This window comes from Coregonus clupeaformis, chromosome 5, assembly GCF_020615455.1.
Source record: "Coregonus clupeaformis isolate EN_2021a chromosome 5, ASM2061545v1, whole genome shotgun sequence".
In the NCBI taxonomy this organism is placed as follows: domain Eukaryota; kingdom Metazoa; phylum Chordata; class Actinopteri; order Salmoniformes; family Salmonidae; genus Coregonus; species Coregonus clupeaformis.
Window position 1 is genome coordinate 23,441,805 of NC_059196.1, and position 20,043 is coordinate 23,461,847.

Consider the following 20,043-nt stretch of genomic DNA (forward strand, 5'->3'; position numbering starts at 1 on the left):
TCTCCACTGCGGTCCTGTCGATGTGGATAGGGGGGTGCACCCTCTGCTGAAGTCCACGATCATCTCGTTTGTTTTGTTGACGTTGAGTGACAGGTTATTTTCCTGGCACCACACTCCCAGAGCCCTCACCTCCTCCCTGTAGGCTGTCTCGTCATTGTTGGTAATCAAGCCTACTACTGTTGTGTCGTCTGCAAACTTGATGATTGAGTTGGAGGCGTGCTTGGCCACGCAGTCATGGGTGAACAGGGAGTACAGGAGGGGGCTGAGCACGCACCCTTGTGGGGCCCCAGTGTTGAGGATCAGTGAAGTGTAGATGTTGTTTCCTACCTTCACCACCTGGGGGCGGCCCGTCAGGAAGATCAGGACCCAGTTGCACAGTGTGGGGTTCAGATCCAGGGCCTCAAGCTTAATGATGGGCTTGGAGGGTACTATGGTGTTGAATGTTGAGCTATAGTCAATTAACATTATTCTTACATAGGTATTCCTCTTGTCCAGATGGGATAGGGCAGTGTGCAGTGTGATGGCGATTGCATCGTCTGTGGATCTATTGGGGCGATAAGCAAATTGAAGTGGGTCTAGGGTGACAGGTAAGGTAGAGGTGATATTATCCTTGACTAGTCTCTCAAAGCACTTCATGATGACAGAGGTGAGTGCTACGGGGCGATAGTCATTTAGTTCAGTTACCTTTGCTTTCTTGGGTACAGGAACAATGGTGGCCATCTTGAAGCATGTGGGGACAGCAGACTGGGATAGGGAGAGATTGAATATGTCCGTAAACACACCAGCCAGCTGGTCTGTGCATGCGCATGCTCTGAGGACGTGGCTAGGGATGCCATCTGGGCCGGCAGCCTTGCGGGGTTAACATGCTTAAATGTCTTATTCACGTCGGCCACGGAGAAGGAGAGTCCACAGTCTTTGGTAGTGGGCCGCGTTGGTGGCACTGTGTTATTCTCAAAGCGGGTGAAGAAGGTGTTTATCTTGTCTGGAAGGGAGACGTCGGCGACGTGGCTGCTTTTCCTTTTGTAGTCCGTGATTGTCTGTAGACCCTGCCACATATGTCTCGTGTCTGAGCGTTTGAGTTGCGACTCCACTTTGTCTCTTTACTGATGTTTTGCCAGTTTAATTGCCTTGCGGAGTGAGTAGCTACACTGTTTGTATTCTGCCATATTCCCAGTCACCTTGCCATGGTTAAATGCGGTGGTTCGCGCTTTCAGTTTTGCGCGAATGCTGCCGTCTATCCACGGTTTCTGGTTAGGGTAGGTTTTAATAGTCACAGTGGGCACAACATCTCCTATACACTTCCTGATAAACTCAGTCACCGTTTCAGTGTATTCGTCTAAATTATTTTCGCAAGCTACCCAGAAATAATTGCACTATCATGTTCTGTTGCCAATGAAGTTCCCAGTTAACTATTTCTTGATCACATGTCTATTGGCCAGTTCCTCTTTAATAGAAAACGCTCTCTTTGATATAAGTCCACAGCTCTCAATGGTGATGATCAGAAAATCTATAACTAATCATAGGCCTATCTCTAGTCTATTCTACAGAGTGAGAGTGAGAGTGTGTGTGCCCCCCTCCCCAGCTCTTTCGCTTTCCCGTCTTTCTCTGTGTGTGATGTCCAGGGACAGAGGAATGAGTGCAGGATCAAGGGCTTTCCTATCGATCTGGTGCTCATTTAGAGCGGATGAGTGGATCTCCTCTTCCATCTCTCCCTCTGTGGGACTACAGTTACTTACAGATAGTGTGTGTGTGTGTGTGTATCTGTGTGTGTGTGTGTGTGTGTGTGTGTGTGTGTGTGTATATGTGTGTGACGACAGACAGTGACAAAGAGTTGGAACAAACCGGGTGACCACAGAGAAATTATACAGGTCAACAACCCTACAGGGAGAACTCAGCTCCTCAATGTAGGGACAAGACACACATGGAGCTGAGGCTGGATCAATACCCTGCCTGCCTGAGCTGCTGTGCTGGGGGAATCTAGAGAGGAGAGGAGACCTGAGTGGAGACCTGGGGGAGAGAGAGAGAGGCCTCTGGCTGCTCTGAGTGCTCTGTAATCTGTGTTGATGTACATGGGCAAGGGAGAGGGCTCTCAATCCACTGAAGTTGCACTCTCATCCATTTTATACTTCTCCTCTTGTATAGAGGAACAGGGGAGAGGATTATACGCACAGGCTGGGTCTTAATCCAGTGAAGTTTTTCTCATCCACTCCCACACCTGATGCTCACTCAGGGAAATCCACCTGTCAAACACACAGTCACAGTTGTCTGGGGGGACGTCCCTAGTATCCCTAGTATCTGCTGGTCTGGTGAAACACTACAGTAAGATTGTAATTGTTTGAGTAAATCCATGTCAAAATACCAACAGACCCTGTTCCTGGCCATGTGGACTGGAAACATACAGTATGGATTCCAACAACTAAGAATGTGAGTGGATAAGTATAATGTATTGAGACAGGGCCCCTGGAACAAGGAATAAGCCTTTCTTTGTTTGAATGCTAAAGCAGTGGTGGGTATGACAGGGCTTTTTTTAGGGATGGACAGACCAGTTTGGAAAGGATGATGTCACCTACTCTAGGGGGTTAATTTGACCCTCGTTGTTCTGGGGAGAGGGCCGCTATCCAATTATCACATACACAAACACACACAGGGGGTCACATGCACAGACACACACACATTATCTATAACGAGGTATCCTCTTACTCTGGAGACAAGGGATGTCGTTTCCTCTCAATTCAGTTCCATTTCAATAGGCCATTATATAGCCCAGGGTCCATTATATAGCCCAGGGTCCATAATATAGCCCAGGGTTCATTATATAGCCCAGGGTTCATTATATAGACCAGGGTTCATTATATAGACCAGGGTTCATTATATAGCCCAGGGTCCATTATATAGCCCAGGGTCCATTATATAGCCCAGGGTTCATTATATAGTCCAGGGTTCATTATATAGCCCAGGGTTCATTATATAGCCCAGGGTTCATTATATAGCCCAGGGTTCATTATATAGCCCAGGGTCCATTATATAGCCCAGGGTCCATTATATAGCCCAGGGTCCATTATATAGCCCAGGGTTCATTATATAGTCCAGGGTTCATTATATAGCCCAGGGTTCATTATATAGCCCAGGGTTCATTATATAGCCCAGGGTTCATTATATAGCCCAGGGTCCATTATATAGCCCAGGGTCCATTATATAGCCCAGGGTCCATTATATAGCCCAGGGTTCATTATATAGCCCAGGGTTCATTATATAGACCAGGGTTCATTATATAGCCCAGGGTCCATTATATAGCCCAGGGTCCATTATATAGCCCAGGGTTCATTATATAGTCCAGGGTTCATTATATAGCCCAGGGTTCATTATATAGCCCAGGGTTCATTATATAGCCCAGGGTCCATTATATAGCCCAGGGTCCATTATATAGCCCAGGGTTCATTATATAGTCCAGGGTTCATTATATAGCCCAGGGTTCATTATATAGTCCAGGGTTCATTATATAGCCCAGGGTTCATTATATAGCCCAGGGTTCATTATATAGACCAGGGTTCATTATATAGCCCAGGGTTCATTATATAGTCCAGGGTTCATTATATAGCCCAGGGTTCATTATATAGCCCAGGGTTCATTATACAGCACAGGGTTCATTATCACAGAACACTGAACAAAAGATCCAGGTCTGCTGCACCCCTAAACACAGCTAGCTATAGACCGTCTGACAGGGTCTGGACATGATCCAGTCTTTTTAGTCTAGAGATGAGCGGTTGAGTCATGTCTCACAGTACTGAAGCTTACCGGTTAAAATATCCTCATAACAAAAGAGAGTGAGAGAGAAAGATACAGTATATCCATGTATGGGCTCTTTAAGTGAGACAGCGGAGTAGGTCCCCAGTTCATCTTTAAGTTATCTTTCATATGTCAACTTTATGTTTATGGAGCTGACTTGTGGCATTCATGCAGTTATATGTGTGTCCCAGGGGCTGCGTGTGTGTGGATATGACACCTACACACGGTTACTAAAGAGAGATCTGGACTTTGGCAACAGTCTCTCTCCCACCACAGAGGACTGGCTTTAATTGTTGTGCGTTCTCACATATTAACAGATTTCCTGTCTCTTGGCGTCCGTAAAAATGGGATGGAAGGATGGAGACAGTAATTTAGGAAGGCAGAAAAAAGAGAGAAATGCAAGTAGGCATGGTCCCAAAGGAACTTTGATGTGAGTAACTCACCCCTCTATCACCCTCCATCACAAACAACTTTAATATTTCCCACTTTTTCCCACCGTATCTCTCTCTCTCTCTCTCTCTCTCTGACTTCCTCTTTCATTCTTTCTCTCTATGTTTCTGAGCCCTCAGGGAAGGTAGTGCGTTCACAGAGGCGACCGTGGGATGAGTCCCAGTATGGGACGTGGGCGTTGGGAGGACGAGACACGGATGAAGGACGCAGTTTGGCCCCCTGGACCCCCCCCATTTATGAGTTAACTCAGCGTAGGCAGGGGGTCAAAAGTCCCCCAGCCCCCCTATCACCACCCCCACACACACCATCCTGAATCCTAACACATGGGGAAGAATATCCTATATTTAACCACCAGGTTCTGCGGAGAGAGCTGTGTGTGTGTGTGTGTGTGTGTGTGTGTGTGTGTGTGTGTGTGTGTGTGTGTGTGTGTGTGTGTGTGTGTGTGTGTGTGTGTGTGTGTGTGTGTGTGTGTGTGTGTGTGTGTGTGTGTGTGTGTGTGTGTGTGTGTGTGCGTGCGTGCGTGCGTGCGTGCGTGCGTGCGTGCGTGCGTGCGTGCGTGCGTGCGTGCGTGCGTGCGTGCTCGTGCATGTATATATAGTAGCTCAGTTGGTAGAGCATGGCGCTTGCAACGCCAGGGTTGTGGGTTCGATTCCCACGGGGGGCCAGTATGAAAAAAGCGTCTGCTAAGTGACTAAAATGTAAAAAATAAAAAGATATGTGAGAGTGTATGCAAAAGGTAACTATCTACAGCAGAGAGAATGCATGTAAGCGATAGTTTATATATGCATGCGTTTATTTGTGTAGCCTAAGCTCTGAGTCATCTGCAGCTGGGTGTGTAGTTAGACTGCCAGGGTGTCTGATAGGGGGTGAGGGTGTCCCTGTGCTCGGGTGGTTTTAGGGGCTTTCCACGCCCCGGGACGGCTGCATCTACTTCTGCCCACTCAACTTCCTCTGACAGGATTCCCCCCCACTAAATCTAGTGTGTGAGTTTGTGAATTGTTTCTCCAGGCCATGTAATCCCCCTCCGGTGGGTCTTACCTTACTGTGAGGGTGAAAGAGAGCTTTGGCAATTAAAAAGACCTGATGAGCATGTCTCTCTCCCTGTGTTCCCCCTCCCTAACCTCAATTAGTGACTCTCCACTCAGTGAGGAGACTAATAGGGTGGCTGACATGTAGGAAATTGCATTATCTTACCCTATTCAATGTGCAGGAACAATAACCTTTGACCCTTGACACATGACCACAGATGATGTCATCTTTAGCAACAGGTCGGACACAATCACCTCTTTTACCATCATGGACTGTCTTTGAGTTTCATTTTACTGTGCATATGTTTTGCCTCTTTAAATGTGAGAAAATATCTCAAAGTACAGTAAACTGAAATTGAACAAACTACATTTACAAACAAACTTATTCAAATTTAATATGGGTCCAACTGAACAGCTTTCCCTGACAGAAAAATGCCCATTTGAGAGACAATGAGCTTGTACTCTGTGGATTCGGGGGAAATCTTCAAAGAGTCTTCCCCCATCTGGGCTGTGATTCCTGGCAGACACTGGTTGCCTGGCTCTGGCAACCCAAACAAACCAGGGAGACAATGGAGAGAGGGGAGGATGGGAAAGAGAGGGGTGAGTAAGGGGTGGACAGAACAGACAGGTTTGGCAGGTGTGTGTGTTACAGTGTGTATGTGTGTGAGTCCATGTAAAAACTGAATGTGTCCCAGCAAGGCCAGATGTGGCAGGAAGGCAGAGAGAATGAATAACAGAGGATGGGTGTGAGCCAGAGGGAATTGTCACACTAAAAGAGAGAGAGAGAGAAACCAACAGACAGAGATGGAGGGTGTGTACGTGTGCATGCGTGTGTGTGTGTGTGTGTGTGTGTAGAGAGAGAGAGAGAGAGAGAGAGCGAGAGATACTGTAATGGTTCTTTATTGAAAGATAAATGTGTTTTACATGGGAAGTTTTATCTTCTAGGTTTTCCCCTCTACAGCTCTGTCAGGAGGAGAGCATGGTAGTGTATCTTACAGCAGAGATCAAGAGTAAGGAAAACACAGAGATAGAGAAAGAGGGGCAGAGAGACTTTTATTGAATGTCAAGGTATCACTTCTGCTCACGACAACATGTGGTCAATATACCTAACTGTAAGGTAATTGCCACAATCATGACTAAACATGAAGCCATACATCCAGCTGAATGGTAGCTCTGATGAGACCAATCACAAAGCAGCAATGATCAGTTGACTTCTCCCCAGTCCAACTCCTAACCCTCACCATTTGGGTGTAAAATGCAAAACTGAACTTAGATCAGCATCTAGTGGCAACTGCTCTGCCTAAGTTACACCCCCCCCCACCCCCCACTCTTCTAAAACAAGATGATTTTAGTTTCCTCTTTTCTGAAAAGAGAGTGTTTAGCTTCTCTCTTCAAAGGAAGGCCAGGCTTTGATTAATCTCCAAGCCAAGGAACACACAACTGTGAGTGGAAGAGCCACAGACACAAACGCACGCACACACACACACAATCACACACATGCATGCACGCACACACACAATCACGCACACACATGCGCGTACACACACACACACAGCCCCAAGCTCTGAGCCGGCAGGGCGATAAGCGTAGGGGAAGTATGTGGGTGTGAAATAGCTGTGGTGTGGGACTTTCTGGATTCACACAATTTACTCTGTGTTTTTTCTAAATGCAGGTCCTGCTTTTTATTACAGTCTAAACTAATGGGAATCTGTGAATGCTGTATTCACCCACGCAGCATCCTGCCATTCTTTACTTAATATAATGTAGCACAGATATCATCCCACACACACACACACACACATATTGAACAAGCAAAACAAACCCACATGAAACACAGAAACAAATACATACAGTATTAACACACATAATGCATGTTGAATGATCTTAAACAAACACAGATTCTCTACACATATGCTCAACACATGTTCACACACACACACCATGCCCGTCTGACAGAGATCTCTGGGTGATGTTGAACACAGAGGCATTAGCAGAGTAAAGTACAGTACTCCATTCATCCAGAGTAGTGCTGTATTCTGGTGTCCTTCAGTGGCCCAAAGGGAGTAGGATGATGTTGTCCTGAGACACTGATCTGAAGTCAAGTTTCCATTTCCCCCCTTGATTTAATGTCAGGATTTGGGGAGGATGCGCTGATCCTAGATCTGTGCCTATGGGCAGGAATAGAACAGAGAGAGACACAGAGAGCCATCTATTAGTAAAGCTGATGGCCTGACAAGGCTGCTTTTGTCCATAATGAATGCAGACGTGATAAGCATGCCATGGAACATGGAGAGGACTATACATTAATAATTGGGGGTAATGGACCCTCTGAGGCTGCATTATTAAGCACAGCACAAGAGGCCCTTGTGTCAATTTAATAGCACTTATGTTTAGGGGAGTGATTTGTTCACTGTTCACTCATTAGACAGAATAGTCCAGTGATTCCCAAACTATGGGGCGTACCCCCCTTAGGGGTCCCCCCCCACCCCAACAAGTGCATCATCAGTTCCTCTTGTCATGTGGTCCTCTGTAGCTCAGCTGGTAGAGCACGGCGCTTGTAACGCCAGGGTAGTGGGTTCGATCACCGGGACCACCCATACACAAAAATGTATGCACGCATGACTGTAAGTCGCTTTGGATAAAAGCGTCTGCTAAATGGCATATTATTATTATGTTATTCATTGCATACAGTGAGGGAAAAAAGTATTTGATCCCCTGCTGATTTTGTACGTTTGCCCACTGACAAATAAATGATCAGTCTATAATTTTAATGGTAGGTTTATTTGAACAGTGAGAGACAGAATAACAACAAAAGGTCCCCTTGCTCAAGAAAGCACATATACAGGCCCGTCTGAAGTTTGCCAATGAACATCTGAATGATTCAGAGGAGAACTGGGTGAAAGTGTTGTGGTCAGATGAGACCAAAATCGAGCTCTTTGGCATCAACTCAACTCGCCGTGTTTGGAGGAGGAGGAATGCTGCCTATGACCCCAAGAACACCATCCCCACCGTCAAACATGGAGGTGGAAACATTATGCTTTGGGGGTGTTTTTCTGCTAAGGGGACAGGACAACTTCACCGCATCAAAGGGACGATGGACAGGGCCATGTACCGTCAAATTGAAAATGGGTCGTGGATGGGTATTCCAGCATGACAATGACCCAAAACACACGGCCAAGGCAACAAAGGAGTGGCTCAAGAAGAAGCACATTAAGGTCCTGGAGTGGCCTAGCCAGTCTCCAGACCTTAATCCCATAGAAAATCTGTGGAGGGAGCTGAAGGTTCGAGTTGCCAAATGTCAGCCTCGAAACATTAATGACTTGGAGAAGATCTGCAAAGAGGAGTGGGACAAAATCCCTCCTGAGATGTGTGCAAACCTGGTGGCCAACTACAAGAAATGTCTGACCTCTGTGATTGCCAACAAGGGTTTTGCCACCAAGTACTAAGTCATGTTTTGCAGAGGGGTCAAATACTTATTTCCCTCATTAAAATGCAAAATCAATTTATAACATTTTTGACATGTGTTTTTCTGAATTTTTGTTGTTGATCATGTCTTTGTCAGTGGGCAAACGTACAAAATCAGCAGGGGATCAAATACTTTTTTCCCTCACTGTACCTTACAGAGCTATTTATAAAGTCTCCCGAGTGGCGCAGTGGTCTAAGGCACTGCATCGCAGTGCTAGCTGTGCCACTAGAGATCCTGGTTCGAATCCAGGCTCTGTCGTAGCCGGCCGCGACCGGGAGACCCATGGGGCGGCGCACAATTGGCCCAGCGACGTCCAGGGTAGGGGAGGGAATGGCCGGCAGGGGATGTAGCTCAGTTGGTAGAGCATGGCGTTTGCAACGCCAGGGTTGTGGGTTCGATAAAATAATGTATGTGCTAACTATAAGAGCGTCTGCTAAATGTAAAAATGTATAACTTTTGTTGTCACTAAAATATCACGAATACACATTAGACATATAGAATTGCAGGAAATAAGCTTTAAACCTGCAAAATTCTCTCCACGAACAAGAGGGGTGTGAACAGTTTGTGTCATGAACAGTGCTTGTGCTTGTGAAATAGATGTGGCGCGTGCATGCGCGCCAAGGGGGGGAACGGGATGTTCCCCAATGCTGGAAGGGGGGCCCAGAGTGAAAAAGTTTGGGAACCCCTGGAATAGTCTATCTGTACTGTTCACATATTTTTGCAGTACAGTGTACCGTTATACTTTTCTATATGCAGTATTTTGTACAGGGAGAAACTGCTTCCGGATTCTATACCACAAACAAACCCTATAGGTCTCTGCCCCCAACCCACCTCTCACGTGTGTACATTATCTCTCTCCCTCCCTCTCCTTTCTCTCTCTCTCAGTGCAGGCCAGGAAGACTCTATATTCAGTCGGGTTTTTTTTCACTTCCACAAAATTAACATCAGAGTGCCTCTTTCTCAGGTTTTAAAAATACTTGATGTTCCCAATTTGTGTGATCTGTTTGTTGAAAGCTCTCTAGAGACCGAGAGACAGGGGGAGAGAAACAGACAGGGGGAGAGAGAAACAGAGAAGGGGGAGAGAAACAGAGAGGGGGAGAGCTGAGGGCTCATTTACTTACACTGACTGGCGAAGAGCATGCAGCACTTTGTGGTGGGTTTCAGGGAAAGACGGCGAGTGGGTGAGACTGATGCAGGAAGTGGTAGAAATGATAGATGATGGAGAGGAGGAGAAACAGTAAAAGAGGTATAGATAAGACAGCAAAATGAGAGAGGGGAGGGGAAATGTGAACTTCTGACAAGTCATGACATTTGACATTTTAGTCATTTAGTAGACTCTTATTCAGAGCGACTTACAATTAGTGCATTAATCTTAAGATAACTAGGTGAGACAACAACATATCACAATCGTAGCAAGTAGGCATCATTTTCCCTCAATAAAGTAGTTATCAGCAAAGTCAGTGCTAGTAGGAAAAGACAAGTGCAGGTTTTTATTTTTTTATTTAAGATACTCATGAATAAGCACTTTTTGGACAATAACAAAGCAAGCCAACATTTTAAGGAATTTCAACGATTTTATCTAGCTATGGTTTTCAATGAGTAACTCGACGAACCAGGAACAGTCTGATTGTTAGTATAATGGTCAGGGCCTAATTCTGATATGAATGTACAGGCCACTAAGCCGCTATTGATTGTGTATTTGTTTATATGTTTAAAGCAGAGGGCCCTGGTATCACATATCCCTAATAGAGGCCGATTACGGCTAGGAATATGAGGCTGCATAAATTATGCTTGTTGATGTTCCTCTTCCACTGAATTCACGTCATAATGCTCCGGTAATTGAATTTGCCGCATTGTGCATTAGCCGTTGTTTATGAGAAACGGACTGGTGGGCTAGGAGTCTTTTAGAAATAGACAACAAAAACAGATGACAGAACATTTAGAATTTGTTTGAACTGGCTTCTATAGAAACATGAAGCAAGGAATCCTAAACAAAATGAATATGTTTAAGGCTCTTTGACTTGAAGACTGATTTATTATTAATATTAATTTAAAAAAATACATTTTGCCATGACTTATGCCATGTTCATATGATATCTGAGTGAAAGGGACTAACAAAATCAATGGGGGCCCCCTGGAGGTCAGGGCCCCTGGGCCTTTCATGCCTGGTCAGTAATTTGGCCATGATTATTAGAGAGCTTATTGGAGCTTTGTTGAACTTGTCTTGGATAACCACCCAAAGCTGATGTGCCAAGCAGAAGTGCCTCCTCACATCTTCACCATTCACATGGTAGTGTCAATTGGAAAGATGGTATAGACAAATTTGTAGACGAGACATTACCAGTAGACATTGTGTCCAGTAACTCACAGCTTTGTGCTCTCCACAGTCTCCAGGTCTCACAGGGTACTGTCCAGAGTACACATTGGGAAGGAGCTTTATCATGGCTCTCACAATCAGGCAGACGATGTCTCTGGACACCATTTGGCTCTTGGAGAAGACACTAGACTGAAGGATCCTCTTGGATTCTGAGCGCTGGGCCAGTTGATCATAGACAGAGGCTACAATCTGTTTTACCTCTGCTGGTTTCAAGTAGAAGTTTACCTCTGTTTCTCCACTAGCCACTGACATTCCAAGGACCGCAGACAGGTGGTTCTTCAGATCATCCAGAAATGGCCAGTGCCTCAGGAGAAGTTTGGCATCCTCCTTTGGTGCACCACAGTAGATTGGGTGCAGAAGTTTGGTCACAATGGAGTGCAGGGTGGCAGAACCAATCACAATAAGTTCTCCATGGACAAGATGGAGGTTACTGCCAAGGTGTGTCTCAGAGATCTGGATAAAGCAAAGGTTTACACAGGAGGAGGTTCTAGTCTTGTGAAAAGCTGACCGACACTTATAGTGACAGCTGTCTTGACAGTTCCAGTAACTTAGCGATCTCTAGCGCTCAAGGCTTTTCTTAGGGCAATGGGGGCACCAGCCACACTCAGCAGGTCATTAAGTATGGAGCGCACAATCCTGACTCTCACAGGCCTGGAGAAGAGGATCTGCAGCTGCTTTCTATCATTGAAAGAATCTGTGAAGTTTGCAGGGTTGACTCCAACGCTAAGAATCAGACTGGTGACAATTTCCACCACCACCCAAGATGCACTCTGTAGACGGGAGGCTGGGAGGTAGGTCAAGTGATTGACAATGTCCTCAATGGCCTTTTGGAGTAAGCGTCTGCTCGTAAACCCAATTGGTTTCCTTTGAGCCACAGTCGGCTCTCCACTTGCAGCGTTTAACAGAAAATAAAGGCCACTATGAACACTACAGGAAACAATGGAACTGATAGCTAATAAAGCGCTCTGTCCTCGTGCTCCTTGACCTTAGTGCTGCTTTTGACACCATCAATCACCACATTATTTTGGAGAGATTGGAAACCTTAATTGGTCTACACGGACACGTTCTTGCCTGGTTTAGATCTTATCTGTCGGAAAGATATCAGTTTGTCTCTGTGGATGGTTTGTCCTCTGACAAATCAATTGTACGTTTTGGTGGTCCTCAAGGTTCCGTTTTAGGACCACTATTGTTTTCACTATATATTTTACCTCTTGGTGATGTCATTCGGAAACACAATGTTAACTATGTTAAAAATGTTTGCTATGCAGACGACACACAGCTCTACATTTCGATGAAACATGGTGAAGCCCCAAAATTGTCTACCCTGGAAACATGTGTTTCAGACATAAGGAAGTGGATGGCGGCACATTTTTTACTTTTAAACTCTGACAAAACAGAGATGCTAGTTCTAAGTCCCAAGAAACAAAGAGATATTCTGTTGGATCTGACAATTAATCTTGATGGTTGTACAGTCGTCTAAAAAAAAACTGTTAAGGACCTCTGCGTTACTCTGGACCCTGATCTCTCTTTTGACAAACATATTAAGAATATTTCAAGGATAGCTTTTTTCCATCTTCGTAACATTGCAAAAATCAGAAACCTTTTGTCCAAAAATTATGCAGAAAAGCTAATCCATTCTTTTGTCACCTCTAGATTAGACTACTGCAATGCTCTACTCTCCGGCTACCCGGATTAAGCACTAAATAAACTTCAGTTAGTGCTAAACACGGCTGCTAGACTCTTGACTAGAACCATAACATTTGATCATATTACTCCAGTGCTAGCCTCTCTACACTGGCTTCCTGTTAAGGCTAGGGCTGATTGCTAACCTACAAAGCATTAAATGGGCTTGCTCCTACCTATCTCTCCGATTTGGTCCTGCCGTACATACCTACACGTACGCTATGGTCACAAGACGCAGGCCTCCTTATTGTCCCTAGAATTTCTAAGCAAACAGCTGGCGGCAGGGCTTTCTCCTATGGAGCTCCATTTTTATGGAATGGTCTGCCTATCCATGTGAGAGACGCTGTCACGCCCTGGCCTACAGAACTCTAGCTAGTTTGGTCAGGGTGTGAATATTCTAGGTTTGAATTTCTATGTTTGGCCGGGTGTGGTTCCCAATCAGAGGCAGCTGTCGCTCGTTGTCTCTGATTGGGGATCATACTTAGGCAGCCAGTTTTCCTGCCTGTGTTGTGGGATCTTGTTCCTGTTTAGGCTAGTGTGTTAGCCCTTTGGACCGTCACGGTTAAGTTTGTTATTTTGGTTACTGTGTCGTGTGTTTATTATTTAAATAAACATGTACGCCTTTCACGCTGCACCTTGGTCCGACCCGTTTCTTAACGTACGTGACAGACGCAGACTCGGTCTCAACCTTTAAGTCTTTACTGAAGACTAATCTCTTCAGTAGGTCCTATGATTGAGTGTAGTCTGGCCCAGGGGTGCGAAGGCGAACGGAAAGGCACTGGAGCGACAAACCACCCTTGCTGTCTCTGCCTGGCCGGTTCCTGTCTCACCATTGGGATTCTCTGCCTCTGACCCTATAACGGGGGCTGAGTCACTGGCTTACTGGTGCTTTCTATGCCGTCCCTTGGAGGGGTGCATCACTTGAGTGGGTTGAGTCACTGACGTGATCTTCCTGTCCGGTTTGTCGCCCCCTCGGGCTCGTGCAGTGGAGGAGATCTTCATGGGCTATACTCAGCCTTGTCTCAGGGTAGTAGGTTGGTGGTCTGTTGATATCTCTCTGGTGGTGTGGGGACTGTGCTTTGGCAAAGTGGGTGGGGTTATATCCTGCCTGGTTGGCCCTGTCCGGGGGTATCGTTGGACGAGGCCACAGTGTCTCCCAACCCCCCCTGTCTTAGCTTCCAGTATCTATGCTGCAATAGTCTATGTGCCGGGGGGCTAGGGTCAGTCTGTTATATCTGGTGTTATTCTCCTGTCTTATCCAGTGTACTGTGTGAATTTAAGTATGCTCCCTCTAATTCTCTCTCTCTCCCTCTCTCCCTCTCTCCCTCCCCTCCCGGAGGACCTGAGCCCTAGGACCATACCTCAGGACTACCTGGCCTGATGACTCCTTGCTTTCCCCAGTCCACCTGGTCGTGCTGCTGCTCCAATTTCAACTCTTCTGCCTGCGGCTATGGAACCCTGACCTGTTCACCGGACGTGCTACCTTGTCCCAGACCTGCTGTTTTCAACTCTCTCTCTCTACCGCACCTGCTATTTCAACCTCTAAATGCTCTGCTATGAAAAGTCAAGTGACATTTACTCCTGATGTACTGACCTGTTGCAACCTCTACAACCACTGTGATTATTATTTGACCCTGCTGGTCATCTATGAACGTTTGAACATCTTGGAGAAAAATCTGGCCTTAATGGCCATGTACTGTTATAATCTCCACCCGGCACAGCCAGAAGGGGACTGGCCACCCCTTAGAGCCTGGTTCCTCTCTAGGTTTCTTCCTAGGTTTCTGCATTTCTAGGGAGTTTTTCCTAGCCACCGTGCTTCTACATCTGCATTGCTTGCTGTTTGGGGTTTTAGGCTGGGTTTCTGTATAGCACTTTGTGACATCTGCTGATGTAAAAAGGGCTTTATAAATACATTTGATTGATAAACACCTGTATCAAGTGAAGTGACAGAGTCACGGGTTAAGAGAGGAAAGAGAGGAGCACAGTGACCCTCCATGCCCATTCAGTCGCTGAGAGGATGGGCTGTCACCGTGGGATGCAGTGCAAACTGCGAACAATTCATCCTGTACCAGCTCCAACTCCATCTTATAGAGCTTCAGGCGAGTGTTCACCTCCCACACCTGTGTGTAAAACAGTGTTAATTTCATCAACAAAAATAGTGACACAAATATTTGTCTACTAAGTGGACTGGACAATAGTTTTTGGAGAAATTGAGAGTTTTTCAGTGATAAGCACAATTAATATTAGCAGCACAGATGCGCAGCGCAGTTCTGTTCAGCAGTGGGAAGGTTGCGTCACATCCGGCAAACACAGCATACATCCGCTGGTGAACTGCAATGGAGAAAGCGATGAGTGTGGGCAGACCAGGCCCCCAGTGTCCGGTCTGGAGCGTGAAGTTAGGAGCTCTGCTGGTCGGCTACTGCGTAGCAATCTAGCGGTGCCAAAAGCCCTGGTCTGCCCTAGAAAGCCTATGTAAATTACGATCGGCAGAACGTCCCCAAAAATTTATGTAGACACCCGTTTTGGGCCCTAACATTTCAGACTATACTACATGTCGTCACACAGGACCACGTGCTGACACAGACCAATCACGGGCCGGCAGGCTACGAGGAGGCTCCGGTTGACTCTCTCAGGCAGGATGAAAACGACTACATCGATCATGATCCTTTGCTAGTGACGGCCACTTTCACCATGATCTTTAGCGATATGACGCGCTTCAAATTCAAATACTTCCGGCTTCATGCGCCATCGGGAGTTTTCCATAGGAATGCGTGGATGACGTCAGCACTATCACTATCTACTGGTTTTAATAGAGAGCAATAGTAATGGCGTCTTTTTGTAGGCACTAACTCCGCAATGGTTCGTTGGACAAAGCCTATGGGAACATGAAAGGAGTTATTTTGGGATAAATGCCAAAAATAAGGTCTGTGGTAAACACAGGCTTAGGAGATCTTATATGTTTTGTTCAATTAGATAGTCTTCATCAGCTAATGTCACCTTTTGTGAATTTTGAAGCATTTATGTACTCAAAAAAAGCACATAAAGGCTTTATCATTTATAAATTAAATACATTATAATTTATAAAGGACTGATATTATATGGGGCGGCAGGTAGCATAGTGGTTAAGAGCATAGTGCCAGTAACGGAAAGGTCGCTGGTTCTAATCCCTGAGCCGACTAGGTGAAAAATCTGTCGATGTGCCCTTGAGCAAGGCACTTAACCCTAATTGCTCCTGTAAGTCGCTCTGGATAAGAGCGTCTGCTAAATGACTAAACTGTAAAAATGTAAATATCATAGAACAAAATGTATAATATCTCCTAAGCCTGTGTTAACCTCTCACCTTATTTTGGACGCTACCTTGAGCCAAAATGAAAGATATACAGAACATAGAAACTCATATTTATTGGCTTATTAATGCATTTGGTCTTGTGTCTTTTATAGAATACTATCCTAGTAGCTGTCAGGTATTTACAATGTGCCATGAATATTATACTTTTGCTGCCTACCTAGATTATATTAGCAACATACCCTTATTTTACCAGATCCTCTTCTCCTTCAGCTGGTGGAGGTCTATATTTAATCCCTTATAAATTATGCCAACAATATGAACGAGGGGAAATCTATTTCACTTCATGGTGTCAGAATGCACTGCCGTATTAAACCTATTCAGAACTAACTTGTTGCCATGTTCTGTTGCAGATTCAAAGCCAGATTAACGCATTGCAGAATGTCTCCATAATCATGAATAAGCATATTTATTTGACAAGAATGCACCTAGTCACCCATCAATCACGTCAAATACCTGAACCCCAACAATTACATTGTTTTAAATAAATAAAAATAGTAAACAATCTGACTTAAAGTCAACATTAAATGATTTACTCATCAATGCCACAAACCTGGGACATCGAAGAGCACCATATGAACTATTATTACTATGCGAGAGTGCACAGATTCTTCTGCTTTTCCATTTTAGGAATTAGACCAGCAAAATGTAGAACAGTATATTGTGGTTTTTGGTGGGTGAGTTACAAATGGAGAAATAACTGGATGCGTAAGGTAGGTTTAATATAAAATACTAGGTCAACTCCAACAGAATGAGAAACACACTTAATAGACTCAAAACAAGGAAGCCATGCCTAAACACAGCTATATCAACACCCTTCTTGTCAATTTAACAGGTCCATGTTGCTGCTGTCAATTGTGAGCAGCACATTTCACACTGCATTCAGTCTGAACCCCAGAATAAGCAGGCCAGTATTACACCGGTGAAAAAAAGGTAGCAAAAACACTACACCACAACACTTTAAAAATGTGTTACTGAGTATCAGTGTCGGTCAGTGCCGTTTAAGATGAGGGAGGATGTTTTTTTTTTTCTTCATGAGCATGGCTTATTTCTATTACAGCATATTGGATGACTGTTGTGGGGATCTATTTTCTTATAACTAGATGTGATGCCTAGCTTAGAAAGAAAGCATTAATGATTAAACATAATAGGTTTGTGCTGTACTGATATAGACTGTTTAACATAACAAGCTGTGATTCATGTGAGGAGCTGTTAGGGAGTAGGGGGAGATAAGGCTTGTGTCTCACACAGACACAAACACTGCCTCTTTGTTAGAACGCTCAAGGACGTGTACTGCAAAAGTGCTGACTCTCTGGACAAGTTGCAAAACAACTAGACACCTGGCAACAGTGAAGCGCCAAGGGGCTGGGACCAGCCTGTGCGCCAACGATAGGCTGAGTAAGTCTAAATCACGCTCAGTCTCTACTCTGATAGGCCAGCAGGGAGCGGGAACTATCTCTGTCAGAGTATTTAAAGAAGAACTTAGAACAATGGCTTAGTTCTCTGTCTGCCCTGCGTGGTATTTCAGTGGACCCGTATATACGAACATCATATTTACCATTGAAGTGTTTTGCATTAATTAAAATACTAGTCTATTTTAGAAGATGTGTATTGACCTCTTTTGTTCCCAATACCAGATTTGAATTGACGCAACTTATCAATTGGTGACCCCGACGTGATCTGGTAGAGGGACTTCGCTGGGTATTGTCCGGCCCATTGGACATCTCTGTCATTGGACGGTGTGTTTCACAAAGAGTCCGGACTACTAAAAACAGGTAAGCAGACACCTATTGTTACAGTGAGGAAAAAATGTATTTAGTCAGCAATCAATTGTGCAAGTTCTCCCACTTAAAAAGATGAGAGAGGCCTGTAATTGTCATCATAGGTACTATGACAGACAAAATGAGGAGAAAAAATCCAGAAAATCACATTGTAGGATTTTTAATGAATTTATTTGCAAATTATGGTGGAAAATAAGTATTTGGTCAATAACAAAAGTTTCTCAATACTTTGTTATATACCCTTTGTTGGCAATGACACAGGTCAAACGTTTTCTGTAAGTCTTCACACACTGTTGCTGGTATTTTGGCTCATTCCTCCATGCAGATCTCCTCTAGAGCAGTGATGTTTTGGGGCTGTCGCTGGGCAACACAGACTTTCAACTCCCTCCAAAGATTTTCTATGGGGTTGAGATCTGGAGACTGGCTAGGCCACTCCAGGACCTTGAAATGCTTCTTACGAAGCCACTCCTTCGTTGCCCGGGCGGTGTGTTTGGGATCATTGTCATGCTGAAAGACCCAGCCACGTTTCATCTTCAATGCCCTTGCTGATGGAAGGAGGTTTTCACTCAAAATCTCACGATACATGGCCCCATTCATTCTTTCCTTTACACAGATCAGTCGTCCTGGTCCCTTTGCAGAAAAACAGCCCCAAAGCATGATGTTTCCACCCCCATGCTTCACAGTAGGTATGGTGTTCTTTGGATGCAACTCAGCATTCTTTGTCCTCCAAACACGACGAGTTGAGTTTTTACCAAAAAAGTTCTATTTTGGTTTCATCTGACCATATGACATTCTCCCAATCCTCTTCTGGATCATCCAAATGCACTCTAGCAAACTTCAGACGGGCCTGGACATGTACTGGCTTAAGCAGGGGGACACGTCTGGCACTGCAGGATTTGAGTCCCTGGCGGCGTAGTGTGTTACTGATGGTAGGCTTTGTTACTTTGGTCCCAGCTCTCTGCAGGTCATTCACTAGGTCCCCCCGTGTGGTTCTGGGATTTTTGCTCACCGTTCTTGTGATCATTTTGACCTCACGGGGTGAGATCTGGCATGGAGCCCCAGATCGAGGGAGATTATCAGTGGTCTTGTATGTCTTCCATTTCCTAATAATTGCTCCCACAGTTGATTTCTTCAAACCAAGCTGCTTACCTATTGCAGATTCAGTCTTCCCAGCCTGGTGCAGGTCTACAATTTTGTTTCTGGTGTCCTTTGATAGCTCTTTGGTCTTGGCCATAGTGGAGTTTGGAGTGTGACTGTTTGAGGTTGTGGACAGGTGTCTTTTATACTGATAACAAGTTCAAACAGGTGCCATTAATACAGGTAACGAGTGGAGGACAGAGGAGCCTCTTAAAGAAGAAGTTACAGGTCTGTGAGAGCCAGAAATCTTGCTTGTTTGTAGGTGACCAAATACTTATTTTCCACCATAATTTGCAAATAAATTCATTAAAAATCCTACAATGTGATTTTCTGGAGAAAAAAATTCTCAATTTGTCTGTCATAGTTGACGTGTACCTATGATGAAAATTACAGGCCTCTCTCATCTTTTTAAGTGGGAGAACTTGCACAATTGGTGGCTGACTAAATACTTTTTTTCCCCACTGTATATAACTAAAGTTCTGCACATTGGCTTTATCCAAATTAATTTTGTGAAACACCTGTTTGATGTAAGTGAACTAAATTATGAAACTATTATGAGTAGATAAGCACCATATTGTGACATGCAAACCTTTGGTGAATGTGATGTTAAACCATGGTACCATAGAGTATTTTTCTACCGGCAAGGTCCGTAACTGCGGGGGTACGGCTAGGTTCGAAGATACAGGGAATAATTGACTTAAGTAATTGCTATCGGCAAGGTTCGTAACTACGTGGGTACGGCTAGGTTCGAAGAATTACACCGGCAAGGTCCGTAACTGTGAGGGTACGGCTAGGTTCAGCTGAATATTTTTTAGATAAGGAGGAGGATAGTAGGCGAGGTTGAGATTGAAAATAGAGGTAAAGATAATGAATAGTCAATATAACTAAATTGAAATGTATTGAACTGTTATAATTAAACTGTAACGTTGGTGTTTGAAATAACATAATACTGGTTTTAAATAATTAAGTTGAAGCAATTTGGTTTATTA